Raw genomic sequence first — 13,963 nt, 5'->3', positions numbered from 1 at the left:
TCCACTGTTGTTAGCTCTGGAGGAAGTACATTTTTCCTTATTTATTGCCCTACCCCTTGCCCACTCCTTTGCAAGTAGTCCTTTACTAAAATTTTCACAAATTACCCAGATTGCAGGTGCCATCTATTTTTTCATTAAGAATATGACTGATAAAGTATCTGGTAGTTGGGGTGCCCCGAAAAATAGATTGATAGCTCAATTCACTTGAGGAACACATAGATAATCTTTTGGTAGGAAGATATAGGATACTAATAAACCATGGCTTAGTGTCTTTTTTAAAAAAATGTTTATTTATTTTTGAGAGAGAGAGAGAGAGCATGAGTGGGGAATGGCAGAGAGAGAGGGGGCACAGGATCTAAACTGGGCTCCCCACTGACAGCCGAGAGCCTGATGTGAGGCTCAAACTCAAGAACTGTGAGATCATGACTTGAACCAAAATTAAGGATTGGACATTCAACCAACTGAGCTACCCAGGAGCCCCATGGCTTACAGTGTCTTTATGATTACTCAAAATTCCACCCATGTGGCACAGGCATAAGCGAATGTAGAAAGGCACGGAGTGGGAAATCAAGTGCTGTGGCACTTGGTCTTATGTTAGCAATAGTGATTATAAGATTATGGATCAGTTGGCTGTTTCAGAAGGTCCTGGAAATCATATGGGGTGAAAGGAACAAATTCAAAGTCATAAAAATATCACGCAGAGTACGAGATGGAAATCAGAAATCTTCAAGGGCATCTTTGAAGGAGTCCTCTTATTTCCCATAGTCACAGGGCAGATATGGCTAAGAACCAAGCCCAAGGCCTGATTATAAAGGCTGCAGATTTGTAGTGCCAGTTGAAGTCTCAATCCCATGGGACAAAGGGATCTTACCTCCCTGTCCCATCTAAGGGAGAAGATTCCCCTTGAAATGAAACTTTTAATGACTGCTCCTGGGTGAGATGTCTCACAAAGAAGTGCCAGTTCTTGGGGCGCCTAGGTGGTTAGGTCAGTTAAGCAATGGATTCTTGATTTCGACTCAGGTCGTGATCTCACAGTTTGTGGGATCAAGCCCTCTGTGGGGCTCTGTGCTGACAGTGCTGGGTCTGCTTGGGATTCTCTATCCCTCTCTGCCCCTTCCCCACTCATGCTTTCTCTCTCTCTCTCTCTCTCTCTCTCTCTCTCTCAAATAAACAACAACAAAAAACAAAAAGAAGTTCCAGTTCTCCTACATACCTGCCACCACTTCCCTTCACGGCTCCTCTACCCATAGGAGTTAGATCTCAACATGGACCTCATGGAGACATAAGAAGCCTGCTCTGGAAGCATACAGCTTATGTACCCAAAAGGTTTTAGGACCACATCAGTTTGCATTAGCAGGAGTCAGAAGCATGTGTGGGTATTGATTCTATGGGTATTATTTGATTGGACAAAAGCGACTGACATGCATATGCCCACAAAAGCTACAGAACTTAATGTGCTGGTTTAACACATAGGAGTGATTTTAATCAATTAGGTTGACTCATTATAGGCTAGAGACATTGGTGACCTTTCATCAAAAAAGTATTAAAGTCAGAATTTACCTGGCATACTGCAGACGAAGGAGTTAAAAGGCCCAGAGAGATAGCAATATTGAATTCATTTTAATTCCACAAGCTGTTCAGGTAGGTACTCCTCTAACCATACCGGTCAGGAGGGCCAGGAACACTTTCTTGACAAGGCATTTTTAAAAAATGCCTTAGGTGAAAGGTTACTAATAGTCACTCCTGTAATCTGGAGGTCATGGTTGGGATGCTCATTCACTTACTCTCCTTAACTAAATAAATCCCAACTTTGGGCTTTGTTGATTTCAGTAATAGCTAAGTGTTAATACTATGAATGACAGAATTAAAGAACAAAGAATAAAACCCTACTTCCAATATCCCAACATTCTGGTAGTACGTATTCTCATTTGACATAACATTGTGAATCTAAAGCCTTAGAAATAAACAATATGAATTTTTAAATTTAATTTATTTTAAACAACGTGGTGATTTTTTTCTTGTGTCCTTTAAATCATAGTAATTCAAAATTTTGTTCATTTGCTCTTGGCTTCTTAGCCCTTAAGGCCTTTCTTAAAAATAAAGTCCAATTTGTAAAATTTATATTCTATATATGTATATATATGATGTATATATTAATGCAAATTTCATGTATCTGTATACTTCAACTGAAGTTAAAAGAGGGATATAGTTAAAAGCATGTGGAAAGGGGTTAAGAAGATTTTCTTTTGATAGGCTCTGAAGAGCATGGTTGGAAATTCACTGGTCAACTAGTCAAGGTGATTGGCTTATTACTTTTAGAATTGTCCTTTCCCTCTCTAAAAGAAAGATGGTGAGTTGTTGCTATCAGAGACACTGTGTCCTTCAAAAACTCATAAATAATATTTAGTGGCTCAGTAATCGCTTCCATCAATTCCTTAAGTAGCTTGGGATGTGTATTATTAGGATCTGATAATTGGATGGAATCCAGTTTTTAATGTAATGTTTGAAATTAAATTGTCCTGTTTTTACCACCCAATCACATATCTAGTTGTTGACTGGCCCAAGAAATTAAAACAATGGTGCTTTTGTTTTATTACTAACATTGGTGGATTTTTTTTTCTTTTGCTATAGACCTACTAAAATGAAAGTTAATTTCAAGTTTATTTTTCAGGATTCAGGAAGAGAACATACATCAAATAAAATACTTAATAATATGATATTATGGATAAGATTAATGAAATTTATCAAATATGTCAGTGATGGTTTTCTTATGACAATAGATTTTAATTCACAGGAGAATTCTCACCAACTTATTTGAAATTAGGTTTTCAGAGGTTAATGTAATAGCAGTAACAACAAAAATGATGACTAATATTTGTTGAGCATTATATACCAAGCCCTGTGCATTAAGTACTTTATATGGATGATCTTATTGAAGTCTCAGATCAAATCACTATGTGATACCATATATAGTTTCACAAATAAGGGAATTAGATGTAAAGAAGTTAGGTAAATTTCCCATGGCCATAAACATAGTAAAAGTGACTAAAAAATGCCATGTTTATATCCATAGTCTATGCTAAACTGTCTCCCTGTTGACGATACTTCTCTCTAATTACAGTAGTGAGGACAGCAGACGTTGGAGAAACTGGCAGTTAATATTCTGAAAGAAGTAGAGAATTAGACATGAAAGGAAATGTAGAAGGCCAACTAGTCAAGCCATCATATTTTATTGATAAAGAACATGAGGCCCAAATAGTATAATATAGCATCCAGATTGCCTAGATTTACCTCTTACAAATTAAGGGACTTTAGGCCTCTTAATTCCTCAGTTTTCTCATATATGAAATGGGAATGATATTAATAGAACCTACCTCAAAGAATCACTTTAAGATTCACATCATCCTTGTAATATGTATCTAGTTTTCCCTCTTTCTGAAGTGTAAGAACAAGATAATTCAGGAAGTGTAAGGGTTAAAAGATAACTAGAGATATCCTTTAGTTTTTAGTTTAGATATAAACTTGAAAAGAGAACTAAATAAACCATTATCTACATGCATCACTCTGTATTCTAATTCCCAGAAATGTTAGAATAAAGACCAAGGAATCATCTGGCCAGGAGCATAGATAATATGCATAAAATACATAAATAAAATACATACATAAGAACATACATACATACATAAATACATGTATAAATAAAATACATACATAAATAAAAATACATAAAATTAAAGATTAGATTCAAATTGTTAGCAGGGGGTGAAAATTATATATTTTCTTTTCTTTTGGTTTTTGGGGCCAATTTGTAGACAGAAAAAGGTTTAATATCTCTAGTGGGAGATACCACTTTCAAAGTAGCAGAAAACCCAACCAACACTCACCTCTCCAAATAATAGTTACTATCTTGGTTAACAAGAAATGCTGAATAGGCAGCTCTTGGCATTGGTTTATCTATGGGATAATGCCAGGGTTGCTATCTCTGCAATTATATTAGCCTTCCTTTCGTGGTCTCAGGACGGTTACTGCAGGCCCAGAAATCATGCACACAGTTAAAGCATAAAATGGGAGGGAAGGGTTGAAACTAACCTCTTCTGTCCCTTTTATTAGGGGGGCGGGGAAGGAAAAGCCCTTCAAAAAAGGCTTCCCAGTGCACTTGTGCCAATATCTCATTTGCCAAAGCCAAGGCCATCATGTTTCCAACTGGCTTTCCAGTTGGCAGGCAATGAATAGCAAAGAATGGACTAGTCAACAGTATTATTTAGATTTATGACTATTACATGTTGACTACATTTTTATATTTGCTGGGATATATAGTAATGGAAATGGGGGAAGAAACTATCGCTTACAGAGTAATTATTAAGTTCCAGGATGTATGTTAGGTATTTTATGGTCACTATTTAATCCTCAGAACGCCTTTGAGAAAATAGAAGAATAAACCGAGATTCAAAAAGGTGAATTTTATCACAAATATCTTATACATAATATTCTTTGAACCTGGTTCTGACTTGAAAGTCTGTGTTTACAATTGGAACATGCAAACATGAAGAAAGCTGTAAAATAGCCACAAATTAGTGAATGCTTACTAAATGCCAGGCATCACAATAGTTAACACATTTAAAAATAAATTATCACATTTATCCTCACAACAATCTTATGAGATATTTTTATCCCCATTTTATAGATAAGTAAATGAAGTCAGGGAAGGTGGCTACCTGGTACAGGTTTACTTAGCTTGGGGTTTACTGGGGTTTAGTTGGGGGTTACTAGTTTACTGGGACTGGGGTTGGTATCTGAATCTGAATAATTTGCTCCCAACCATTAAAATGGATTTCCATTTGCCATCTATATTTAAGAGAGTGTCTAACTTCCCATCATAACATGTGATGATTCTAGAATGAGTACAGAATATAACAATCAGATACGTGTTGGAAATGTACAGTTGGGTTTTCCCCCATTTATCTGTTAAAAACTTCAGGATAAAGTCCCAGGCAAATGGTTTCAGGAGAAGGAAAGGAAATACATGTTAAGTTCAGGGGTGTCTGGCATAAATACTCTAATTTTCCTGATGGTCTGGAATAGTGTGAGGTTGGAAAAGATGATTAAACTGAGGAAGTTCCCCAGAAGCAACTTGTTCTAACCCTGTGACTCCAGTGCCATATATTCTGTATTTAAACTTTTTAAAATACAAATAAGACAATTAAAAAAAGAAACAAACAAACAAAACACAGTACCTTAAGACCAATATTTCTCCACAATTCACTAATAGCTTTAAAATTGTCCTCAGTGTCTTGGAAAATTCAAGAACCAGCAGCTTTATGGAAGTGAGAAAAAGGCAAGTATAAGGCACTGTTTTTGTTAATTACGAGATGATAGTATATACCCAGTGGGGGCTTATAATGGTCGTGTGTGTGTGTGTGTGTGTGTGTGTGTGTGTGTTTGGGGGGGGGGAGGATGAGAATGCTTTTTTTTCCCCCTGTATAAGTTCTCTGTAAAGAGATTTTAAGATGAGAATGCTTTTTTTTCCCCTGTATAAGTTCTCTGTAAAGAGATTTTAAAGACCTATATCCCTTCAAAGGTAATAATGAAGGGTTTCAGAAAGATGTTTTAGCACAGTTCACTGAGCAGGGTGAAAACATTTGCCCTGTGGATATCAAATACATGGGGGAAAAATCACCTACAATAACTGATGGCATCACCAAGGAAAAAAAAAACTAAAAAAACAGGTGTGAGATTTTATTGCTAACACAACTATGATGAGTTTATAAAGTGAATTCTGTGCCTCAGGTGTCAGGCTTGACCATCTGAATTATCTTATTTCTCAAGGTGTCTGTCAGTGGATCTGTTCATATTCATTTGGTCCATACTTATGGGTGAACCTGTACCCTCTAATGATCAGGAAAAGTGACTTTATGCTAATCCCAAAGGGAGGGGTAATTAGGCATTACAAGTCCCTCTTGTCCCCATCAGTTTAATAACTACTACTCCTGTTTGTATCTTGAAGCTATAAATACATGATATTATATTGTAATTTGTAACATGGTTCTGTTTTCTTTTCCTTCTTGGTACAAGGCAAACACATACATATTGAATCTCTGTGTTTTTAGCATAATAAAAATATTTAAGACTTTATTCTGAGCTTCTAATACTTTTAATAATTTCATCATTTATTCTAATGATAATAATTACAAATAATAGTCATCACTAAACATTGACTGAGTTATTGCTAAGTGCTAGACTCTAAGTATTTCATAAGCCTAATCTCAGTTTTCTCAGCAACCTTATGGAATATATGCACTTATTTTGTTTTTCTTGAGCTCAGATCAAATGTAGAAACATTCATAGTTGTAAATGTCAGTAGTAAAATCTTTCCATCATTGCTCAGAAATGATTAGTCTTTCATATCCCCTCCATACTCACCCCAATCTCATTCATCAAGTCCTCAGTTATACACTGTCATCTTTATACACACACACACACACACACTCCAGACGTAAGCCCTTATTTTTCTAAATTACTTTTTTTTTTTTGCTTTTCAGAACTATAGGGATCATGCATCAGGTAAATTAGAAGGTCTTCTGATGCTCAGAATTGTCTATTTTCATCATTGATTCACTTCAGTAAGAGCAAATCTCAGAGAGGACTATTTTTATTTCACAGATGAGAAAATGATCCCCAGACAGATATTTAACTTGTCCAATACCACATAACTTATGAATGGAAACCTTATAAGTCTAGAGCCTCAACATATAAGACAATGCTAGAGAAATTTAGATTGTACAGCTACCCAAATTTAAGGCTCTAATTTTAAAATTATAAAGCTACATTGAATTATAACAGATTGCTACTAGGAAAGTGGAAATAATTATGGACATTGCTCCTCACAGTTCACAGCAATGCCTTTTGCCTGTCTGGTACTCCAGTGAATGTTTGGTGAACAAATAAATGAATAAGTAATGAAATACAGAGGAAGAGCTAATGCCTGAGTAATTTAAAATAATTCTATTTATTATCTTCATTCATTTCCAAAGTATTGAAGTGTGGATATTTGTTGATACTCTGTAGTATAATTTCAGTGCTTTGCATTGTTGACTATACATGGATCATCTGTGTTCCATGTTAATCTTTCTATTGAAAATATGTAATCTGTTTTGTATCACCTTTATCTGGATTTACCCTGGTCGACTGAGACACTTGTGACACAAGATCAAAGATTAGCTGGTAGGAGTTTAGAATGAATTGCCCCAAGATGTGCCACTTTGACATGCAGAGTATTTTGAGCTGAGGACAATCAAGAACCAAAAACTCAGGAGAAAACTTTGACTTTTTCCTTAACTGCCTAAAGGAATTTAGATGGAGGACCTGCTCTAGAAATAGAGCTATCACTATAGATAACTACATTATAATATGAAAAGAGGTGGTAGACAGGAAGGAATTTAGCATAGAGTCTATTTGTTAAAATTTCTCTGTATGTCTCATTGTTTCTGTATGGCCCAGTAAACGTTTGTTTGCCAAACATTTAGTCTTTTTCATCTCTTGTGAATTCCTTTTCTTCCTTTTGAAGTCCCACACCCCTGCCCCCTTATCCTTGGTTCAGGATGGCATATGTAAATATACCTCATTTTACTTTTCTGTTTTTGAATCTTTCATATATGTGGGATTCCTGTATCTCCAAAATTAAATTTGATTTTTCTCCTGTTAATCTGTCTGATGTCAATTTAACTTAGACCAACCAGAAGAATCTTGAATGGCAGAGAAAACTTCTTCCTCCCCAACAAGCTTATTGAGTAGAAACAAAACAAACATTCATGAGCAGCAGCGTAACTCCTCATAGTGTCAGGTTTCTCTATTTGCTTGCTGTCCAGAGGAACATTTTAATGAAACTGCTCCTCATACAATTTTGGTTGCTTCAGGAAATCAGATCATGGTCTCAATCTCACAGTGTGGCTTTGACACAAATTTTGGGCTCCTTTCTTGACAGTGCTTCCATGTTGTACAGATAATTGAGAGTTGACTAAAATATGCACATTTTCCTTTAGGGCAATCGACAGAATATGGCTGTAAAGAAAATTAAATTGCTTTTTCCTTGAGGTTTGAAGAAATTGAATTTACAAAACTTTAATATACAGTATCAAATTCTTTGGGAAAAAAAATAAGAGCACAACACTGATTACATCATTTCATTTCATTTATTTCTCATTGTATAAAGTCTAAACAACTTAGCTTGGTATTCAAGGCTTCTCAGCCCTAGCCCCAACATTATTGTCAGCCTTAAATCCAACTTCTTACATATGTATGCTATGCAAGGCCAAATTCGACTATAAATTATTTCCTGGACATTCACTATGTCTTCAATTCTTCATCTCTATAGGCATTGTCTGACCACCCTACCAAAAATTATTATTTTTTTATTTCCTTGCCATCCTTTTCCTTCATGACACTGCTTTCTTTTTTTCCCCTTATAGCACTGACATTATATTACATATTTGCTTATTTCTGTCTTGTTGCACCTATAACACTGCTCAATCAATATTTGTTGAATGAATGAATAATTTTCTAAACCATCAAGTAACTTCAATTCTCCATGTTGACAAAAAAAGAAGGCAACTTACTTTTCAGAAGCTTTAGAGTGGTATGGTGGATCAGTTTGACTTAGCAGGCTTAACAGTTTAAGCAAAGTTTTTTGTTTTTTGTTTAAATTTTTTATTCAATTTTATGTAGAAATTTCGGTGTTCATTAGGGAAACCTACCAGCAGTTTTAACAGATTGACTGTCATCAATTCTAAGAAGTTCTATACAGTCTCTTGTGCCTAGCAACGAATTTTGGTCACTTAACTGCCATGCTCTCAAAGAAAGCCAGATGTGACTTGAATGGAAATGAAACTTTCTTATCTGATATTATTTACATTGTGTTTTTATTTTGCCCATTGGTGGTGACCTGTGATGACCAAGTAGCATTATGTACCAGTGGGGACTTGCAGAAGATCTGTTGACATAGCTGCCAAGAGACATTATTATCTGTTTGGGATTTCAGGGGTTTCCTCAGCCACTGCATTGAGCCGCTTAGAAATGAACATTATCTTTTCTAAATTAAAAAAAAAAGTTAAATCCTATAAAAAGTTAAAAGAATAGTATAATGGGCACACATATATCTTTCCCTTATAAGTTCTAATTTTTATCATTTTTGTTACATTTGCTTTAAAAATTCTGTCAACATAGGGGAGCCTGGGTGGCTCAGTCTGTCAAGTGTCCGACTTCAGCTCAGGTCATGATCTCACAGTTTGTGAGTTCGAGCCCCACATCGGGCTCTGTGCTGACAGCTCAGAGCCTGGAACCTGCTTCAGATTTAGTATCTCTCTCTCTCTTTGCCCCTCCCCTGTTCACACACTGTCTCTGTTTCTCAAAAAAAAAAAAAAAAAAAAAAAAAAAAAAAGAAAAGAAAAAGAAAAGAAAAAGAAAAAGAAAATATCTATCAATGTATCCATTTTATCTTTATGTCTTTTTTGCTGAGATATTTGGAATTAAGTTGCAAACATAATGATGTTTTAGTCTAAATGCTTCAACATGTATTTCATAAGAACAAGGACTTCTTTTTAAAAAATTTTTAAAAATGTTTATTTATTTTTGAGAGAGACAGAGACAGAATGTGAGTGAGTTAGGGGCAGAGAGAGAGGGAGACACAGAACCCAAAGCAGGCTCCAGGCTACGAGCTGTCAGCACAGAGCCCGACGCGAGGCTTGAACTCATGATCTGTGAGATCATGACCTGAGCCAAAGCTGGATACTCAACCAACTGAGCCACCCAGGTGCCCCATAAGAACAAGGACTTCTTTTTATATGAACACAATATTATTTTCATATCTAGGACTTTGCATATGAGCACAATAATGTCTAATAAACAGTTTCATTAAAATTTCTCCATTTGTCCCATGTGTGTTCCTAATAAGTTGTGTTAATGTGGCTTTTATTATTTATTTATTTATTTATATCTATTCGAGGATCACAAGTTGCATTAAATTGTCTTGTCTCCTTTAATCTATATCCATTCCTTTGCCTCTTCTTTTCTTTTCTCTGTTTTTATTTTATTTTATTTTTTTTTTCTTTTACAAACTTGACAAGTTTGTCAAATCCAAGGCAATTGTTTTGTGCAATATTCTACAGTATGAACTTGTTTTCTCACCACTACTTTCAGGTTAAATTTTTTTTGCACATAGCCATAGGTGGTTTGCATACTTCCCCTTGCATCTTATCAAAAGATACATAATGCTAATTTGAGGCATTACTGGTGATGCTTACTTTGATCCCTTGGTTAAGACACTTTCACTATTGTAAAAATACCTTTATTTGCCCTTTGTATCAATAAATCATATGTTAGGTGAAACTTTGAGAATGTGGCAATCCGTTCACCCTATGGTTTTTAGCACCATTTGGTGATTCTTGCCTAAATCAATTCCTACACTGTTGTTTGCAAAGTGATGATTTTATTTTTATCATTCCTTCTACACATAATAGCTAACATTCTTTTGTTACAAAGAGCTTTTTTTCCTCTCCCTCCCCCATACATTTTTATTGACCCTTTTTTAATGCACTGTTATAATTTATTTCCTTTAAAAAAAATGTTTCAATTGTCCCAAATTTGACCAGTTGGATCTTTGAAGCTAGTTCTTATGGTTTTTTTGTTATGTCCCCATTAATCATTGAGTACTTTCTTGCTTTCTGACACTGTAAGAACATTTAAATTCACCAGTGGTTTTCTCTGCCTCAGCCATTTTTCCAAGGAACTCTGGTTCCTTTATGTGGAGAATGGTATTTAGAAACCAAGGTCTTTGCACTAGATGAACACAGTGTTCGTGTGGACATTGGATATGAGCGTTTTCACTTCTATTATATGTAGTTCACTTCCATTCTTCTTACTCTTGTTCCCACTTATTTAATTTTGGATTTCATGCAATAATAGCATTTTCTTCTCTTGTATTTTATTCAGCTAAGTCTTTAATTTCAGCTGCTGCTACCTAAAATTCTACATGATTCCTAAAGATTGGCAGACGATGAGATTCTTTCTGTCTGCATCTGACAGTGTGAAAGTCCTAGAATTCCACAATTCATTCAAGTCTTTCTCAGTCACCTCTGTTTGTCTTTCATCTGATTTACAGATGTGCTAAAGTTCCCAAAATAAATAGGGATATTCAGTGAACCACAATATCTGGAAGATAAAGCAAGTGCTTACCTGTTGGCATTGCCATCTGCTCTGTTTTGGATTGGTAAGTACTTATTCAATCCCCCCAAACAGCATGCATGTCTCAAAAACCCACAGTGACTGGCTTCAGTTCCATCTGGTTGATTCTTGTTATTTCATTACAACTGTTCAGATTTATAAACCCAGCAATTAAAAAAAAAAAACAAAAAAACCTAGACATGTTAATACCTATGTTGCCCTTAACCACCATGCCTCAAAAAAAGTGCAATACTTTTTACAAGACATTGTTTCATTGAAGGGACTATCATTATTTTAATGGAACATGTTATACACGCATATGATTTTAAATGGTTTCTTTCTTTTTGGATTTGTCAGGCCTTCATTTACAAGTAGAAGATTAACTATACTTTATATTAATTGTTCCAAATGTGATGATGGTGAAAAACAACAATACAAATTCCAGCCTTTTTTCCCTCTACCAATGTTTCTATGCAAAGATTAAGAGTGTCTGTGACTAGTTCTAGAGTGATAATTTCAATTGGCTCAGGTCCATTAACTGCAGGGAAAAACACCTGGCAACGAGGTTGGTAGCAGCCCGTTCTTGTTAACCTTTCAGCCTTCACAATAACTACCAGCAGGCACCAAGTCAGAGCCTCTAATAAACTGGCATTGAAGCTGCTGACAGCTAATAACTTTTTAAGGGTTTCCAGAACTAAGTGAAAGAAAATGTTCTGATTAATTAGAATCAACGAATTTTTAAGTTCCTTAATCCTAGAATTGGATAATTTTTAGACATGTAAAATAGAATAAAAATCAATGTGTCCTCTCAGAAGACATTTTCCTATAAATAAAATGGATTTTCTAAGTATATTATTTTAGCTACTTTAATCCAGCTTAATTTTCAGCTACTGTGCTCTTTTATTTTCGTAAAGGGGAAAAGAGCTAAGAAATGGGAAACAGTACCAACTCTAGAGGTAGTTTTAACTAGATTCTTCTCACTTGTATAATTTCTGCTAGTGAGTTTTAGAAGCTTTGTAATCCCCAATAAATGTAGGAAGCCTCAGTCCTGCAGAGGAAACACTTTAAGAAGAGTATTTACAAGCTTCACAGACACCCTTCTTTCTGCCTCGCCTATAAGAGAATCAAACAATTTGCTGGTGGACTAAATCTATAAAGAGTATCTGTTCACTGCTGGTTATGTGGAAGCTAAGATGGACTTGAGGAGTCACAGGAGCAATCCAGAGTGGGAGACTCAACTATGGTCTTGCAAAAACCTAGTCAGGAAACCATTTTCTTTCTATGTTAGGTAGCCAAGGGTCAGGTGCTGGACGCAGCTCTATTAGAAGGCATGGATCGAGATAGGTGTCGGAAGCCAATTCATGGTACTGACTTTAGGCAAAGACAATTGAGAACCATCATTGCACTAGAGCATGAATTTCTTAGAGGCTAGTCCCAGCTAACCATGGGAACAGGAAGTAGTGAAGTTCTACCTACAACAGTGGCCTGGCTTTTGTGGATGGGGGAGAATAAAATTAAGACTGGAGAGAGTTTGCTGACACAGTGAGTGGAGACGTGTATTAGAAAAACTACCCAGTCCTTCATCTCCTGTGTGCCTTCTTTACACTTCATAACAGCACTTTGCCTTACTTTACTTCTGGTCACCAAATGTGTTGGGGGTTTTCCCCACACAAAGCAATTCTGTAACACCAGCTGAGTGTCTAACAATTTAACTTAATTCTGACACTGTCTACCTGGAGATAGCATCAGATCCCACAGGTTAAAGGCTCAGTCTCACAAGATAGCTTCTCACTTCAGATAACAACTGTAAGTAGTAGGTCCCCAGGTTATTCACAACTTCTGTCCAACTTGGCTACAAATTGGAAGTTCCCATGAGTCCCTCCCCTTGGATTTGATTATTTTCTAGAGATGCTCACAGAACTCAGGGAAATATGTATTTAGGTTTACCAGTTTATTAAAGGATATGATAAAGGATACAGAAAAAAAGCTAGATGAAGAGATATGTAAGATGAGGTCTGGAAGGGTCCCAAGTACAGGAGTTTCTGTACCCATACGGTTGAGGTGCATCATTCTCTTCATACGTGTTCACTAACCTGGAAGTTCTTTGAACCCTGTACTATTGGGATTTTTATGGAGGCTTCCTCATGTAAGCATGACACATCATTAACTCCATTCCTCTCCCATGTATTGAGAAGTGAGAGTGGTTGTGTGTGTGTGTGTGTGTGTGTGTGTGTGTGTGTGTGTGTGTGATGCTACTGAAAATTCCAAAGTTCTAATCATGGCTTCGTCTTTCTGGTGATCAGCTCCCATCCATGACCCTACTCAGAGTAGACTCATTAAAAACAACAATAACAACAACGATGCACCAAGTGCTATTGTCATTAACGAATTTACAAGAGTCTTGGGAGCCCTGTGCCAGGAACCACGGGTAGAGACCAGTATATATATTTGCTGTTATCTCCCAAGACCTTAGTAGAGTGAGGTGAAAACTTCATCCAACTTTCAATCTTATCACCCAATCTTGGACACCCTGGTGAAAATGGTTCCCTTGGCTGTTTGCGTGTAGGAGGTAAGATTATGGAGAAACAAATTCAACTAAGCTCCTATCTTCTTAGCATGGAAGGGACTTTGAAATAAAAACAACTTTTTTTTCAAGGATGCAAATATTTACTAGCAGAAAAAAAAATAAGTAGGATAATACTTTGAGATATTAACTGTAGTTCTTTCTAGTCCATGACCTTTTTTTTTT

At 36.0% G+C, this 13,963-nt stretch overlaps 2 non-coding genes across 2 annotated transcripts; both read right to left on the bottom strand.

Moving 5' to 3' along the window:
• Positions 1 to 6,313: 6,313 nt before the first annotated feature.
• Positions 6,314 to 6,383, bottom strand: LOC124527433 (small nucleolar RNA U2-30). Its single transcript, XR_006965882.1, has one exon. It is a non-coding gene; the product is annotated as a small nucleolar RNA U2-30 (small nucleolar RNA).
• A 150-nt stretch (positions 6,384 to 6,533) lies between these two features.
• On the bottom strand, positions 6,534 to 6,613 carry LOC124527434 (small nucleolar RNA U2-19). The gene has a single exon (XR_006965883.1). It is a non-coding gene; the product is annotated as a small nucleolar RNA U2-19 (small nucleolar RNA).
• Between the last annotated feature and the right edge of the window lie 7,350 nt (positions 6,614 to 13,963).

The sequence above is a fragment of the Lynx rufus genome, unplaced genomic scaffold (assembly GCF_022079265.1).
Source record: "Lynx rufus isolate CCGP_SWC_20201006 ecotype Redwood Valley unplaced genomic scaffold, mLynRuf1.p SCAF_5, whole genome shotgun sequence".
NCBI lineage: Eukaryota > Metazoa > Chordata > Mammalia > Carnivora > Felidae > Lynx > Lynx rufus.
This window is presented reverse-complemented; position numbering and strand designations above follow the sequence as displayed.